Raw genomic sequence first — 4,148 nt, 5'->3', positions numbered from 1 at the left:
ATATAAGGAGTCTGGTTGAGACAACCAGATATAATTCTATTTCAGAGTTATAGACAACTCTGCTAATTATAGTGGGGATTAGTCAGGAAAAATTGTACTTAGGAGGCATATATCACTAATAATACACTATATTTTATTCTTCTCTGATACCAAAATAAAGATTCATTTAAACCACAATTCTAAACAGAGGTATGCTGCCTTCAAAAGGACCAATAGTATCTTTAAGACAAGATAAACTTGATACACACACACACACATATTCATATATATATATACATATACATGTATACAGATACATGTATATATCTGAAAGTAGGAGTGGATCTGAGAGTTATTGTTCTATTCTTCCAGCTCTATATTGATTCTACGTATGTTTCTACAGGTTAAATCAAATTGATTTGGCAATTTTGGAATAATACAAGATTAGCGATATGGTTTGGCTCTGTCCCCACACAAATCTCATCTTGAATTTTAGCTCCCATAATTTCCACGTATTGTGGGAGGATCTTTGTGGGAGATAATTGATTCAAGGGGATGGTTTCCGGTTCTCATGGTAGTGAATAAGTCTCATGTAATCTGATGATTTTATAAGGGGTTTCCCCTTTCTCTTGGCTCTCATTCTCTCTTGCCTGCTGCCATGTAAGATGTGCCTTTTGCCATCTGATATGATTGTCAGGCCTCCTCAGCCACGTGGAACTGTGAGTCCATTAAACCTCTTTTTATTTATAAATTACCCATTTTCAGGTGTGTCTTTATCAGTAGTATGAAAATGGGATAATACAATTAGAATATCTGAATATATGGCCAAATCTAGAGAAAGTATACTAAAGGCAAATTCACAAATCCTTTCTCTGGTAACTAAAAGAAACTTATCTGATAATTGCAAATGCTTGAGGAACAATATTTCTCAAGATCAAATTCTTCGCCAAATAAATCCCTCTTACATATCATTAACAACAAAACAAAAAAAACCATTTTTATAATTTTAATAAAACAATAAAAGTTTAAAGATAAATATTTTTAAAACATGTGTTTCCAAAATGGTGGCAGCAATGGAAGAGGGTACCCTGAGCAGCACCAATAACAGTGTGGGCAAGAAGGGCTTTAAAGTGAAAAAGTGGAATGCAGTAGCCCTCTGGGCTGGGATATTGCGCTTGGTAACTGTGCCATCTGCAGGAACCACATTATGGATCTTTGCATAGAATGTCAAGCTAACCAAGTGTCTGCTACTTCTGAAGAGTATACCATCTTATGGGGCATTTGTAACCATGCTTTTCACTTCCACTGCATCTGTCACTGGCTCAAAACACCACAGGTATGTCCATTGGACAACAAAGAGTGAGAATTCCAAAAGTATGGGCACTAGAAAAAGGCATCTTCCATCAAGTTTAACTATTTTGTTATTCATTAATGATTTTCCCTCCTGTCACCTAATTTTAAATTAGATAGAACTGTGTCTTTTCTGCTTTGTCTTTTCAATTTGCTGTTTCTGCAACCATATTATATTCTGTGTCAAATAAAGTCCACTTGGATTCTAGAAAAAAGAATATATTTTTAGAACTGCCATCTTAAAAATATTCAGTCTTCTAACAGATGAACATGATGTGTCTCTTCATTTATTTAGATCCTGAATTTTGGTTGTCAATGTTTTATAGTTTTCAGTATACAGATATTATACTTTGGTTAAATGTATTCCTATTTGATTCTTTTTGATTATACTGTATATGGAATTGTTTATGTTATATTAAGATTGTTCAGTTTTTTGTTATTGAAATATAATTTTATCAATTTTGTGTCTTGTGACCTTGTTAAACTAAAAAAAAGTGAGAATTTGATTTCTAAATAATCTGAATAATTACATTAAAGAACGTAACCAATCCTATTGCATATGTGTGGAAAAAATGACAATTTGAACAATTGAGCAAAAACATACAGGATTATCTAACGATATAAAATACTATATGTTTTTATTTCACCTATGATCACTCTGAGGCTATTTTTTGTACTGAGGAGCTGAATCCCAGTAAGTTTGCAAAACCAGTAGGGAAGTGTGTTTAAAGACATGAGTAGAGGGTTTCCAGTGAAATAGCCCTGAGCCTAATCTGATATGATGGAATAAAAGGCACTAATAAGATCAGCAGAGTTGCAGGACAACGTGGAACAAAAGTGCAAAGGGATCTAGAAAGGGACTTGTAAATTTTAGCATTAATTTTTGTCTATTTTAAATTTCACACATTTAATTTTTATAATATTTATGTTGTGTAACTATAATTCCCTAAACCATCATTTTCCTCGAGGTTGATTCTAAACAACTGTAAAACTTTGATCACTATAATATTATTATTTTTTAATGTTTTGTGCAGAATAGTGTATTGAGACTTGATAAGTAGAGAAGAAACTGATTATACATGATTCAATCTGTTCTGCTTTTCTGTAAGGAATAAAGTCTAAATAAGATTAGTAGGATTATATTTTCTTATACTATGTAAGTTCTCAAAGATGCACCATGCTTTAGGTGGACAGTAGGAGCACAATTTCTAGAGAAGCATCGTTATTTTTTCTTAAATTTTATTGGAATCATTATGAAAATAACTTTGTCTTTTAACCTTATAATTAGTATATTTTGAGTTTTTTGAAGTTAACTTTTTACTAAAGTACATATCAGAAAACTTCATATACTGGTGAATTTCAAACCCACCTCAATTCAATCTGGTTATATTTTTATCTTATTCTGATTAATCATCTCCATTTTTCAGGGTCTATTCTTGAAATTTTACAGATCTCCTATCTTTTCTCTCACATTTTTTATCTATCATTTTAACTTTATATTTTGAGAGATTCTTGTCCTCTAGCTCCCATAATTTATATATTTCTTACTGTTAGGCCATTATAATTTTATAATTTTTAATTTCCAAAGATGCTTTTATGATATCCAATAACTCCTTTACATGGAATATTTTACGAAGGTAATAATTCATGTATCTTAAAACGTTAATAAAATATTTTACTTTTGTGTTTTATGTATTATTTTTGTTTCTTCTAGGATTTTTGCTTCTTTTCATATTAGACCTTATTTTTTATGACTGAAAGAACCAGATAAATTTAGAATTATATGCCAATATCAGGAGTTGATCACTTTAAGCTTAATTAATTTTTCAGATTCATATTGATAGGACATGCGGCAGGGAAATACTAGGAAGAAAAGGGCAGGGTCCCTGATGAAGCACCACACTCAAGCCTGGACCTATGGCACAAAGTGAGAACATGCGTTCCTGTTTTCTTTTTCAAATGTTGCTTTTTGCCCTGCCCCACCCCCCATCTTGTACCCATAAAAACTCCAGGCTCCACTGGCAGAGGGGTTTCAGAGTGGCAAAGTGGCAGAGTGGCAGAGAAGGAGAAAAGAGAAGAAGCGGCCACACAATGTAGAGAAGCTGCTTGACTTAGAGAGACAGATTGATGGCGGTACTTCAGAGGAGGGTTCAGCCAGGGACCACCAAACTCCAGGGGAAGACCACCTTTCCACTCCATCCCCTTTCCACCTCCCCATCCTGCTGAGAGCCACTTCCACTGCTCAATAAATCCTTCACATTCACCAACCTTCAATTTGTTCATGCAACCTGATTTTTTCCTGGACACTGGACGAGAACTTAGGTATCAAGAGGGAGCGTGCAAAAGCTGTCACCATGACCCTCCACTGAGCCGTTTCACTCTTAAGCCATCTGTGAACAGCAAAGCTAAAAGAGCATACTGTAATACACACCCTCTGGGGCTCTGGGGATCACAGGTAACCCCCTAGATGCTGCTATGGGGCTGCTCACAGTTCTACTCCTGCTGGCACACATAAGCACTCTTCTCGGCCCCTGCACCCACTCACCTGTGTGCTCCCCCTCACATGAGGGGTTGAGAGCTGCAGGTTGAGTAAATGAGCCAACCACTTCGGGAGTCCCGCAAAGGGGTCAAGGGAACTATCCCGTTTCAATATCTAGATTTAAATATTTAACTCTGATTCTAAGGGAGTAGTAGGTGTTTACTGGGCAAGAACGTAAGATAATAATGCAGCATATATTGCTTGTGTCTATTATAAATCATACAACCTTGCAATTCTATAATGCTAAGTATCCTCACAATAATTTTTAAATTCTTTACTT

General features: G+C 35.0%; 1 pseudogene; it reads left to right on the top strand.

Annotated features, from left to right (window-relative positions):
* The first annotated feature begins 1,034 nt into the window (after window positions 1-1,034).
* Window positions 1,035-1,366, top strand: LOC112132058 (E3 ubiquitin-protein ligase RBX1-like; annotated as a pseudogene).
* Window positions 1,367-4,148: the final 2,782 nt, after the last annotated feature.

This window comes from Pongo abelii, chromosome 12 (assembly GCF_028885655.2).
Source record: "Pongo abelii isolate AG06213 chromosome 12, NHGRI_mPonAbe1-v2.0_pri, whole genome shotgun sequence".
Taxonomy (NCBI): domain Eukaryota; kingdom Metazoa; phylum Chordata; class Mammalia; order Primates; family Hominidae; genus Pongo; species Pongo abelii.
Note: the sequence above shows the minus strand (reverse complement) of the source record. Positions and strands in the feature narration are given on the sequence as shown.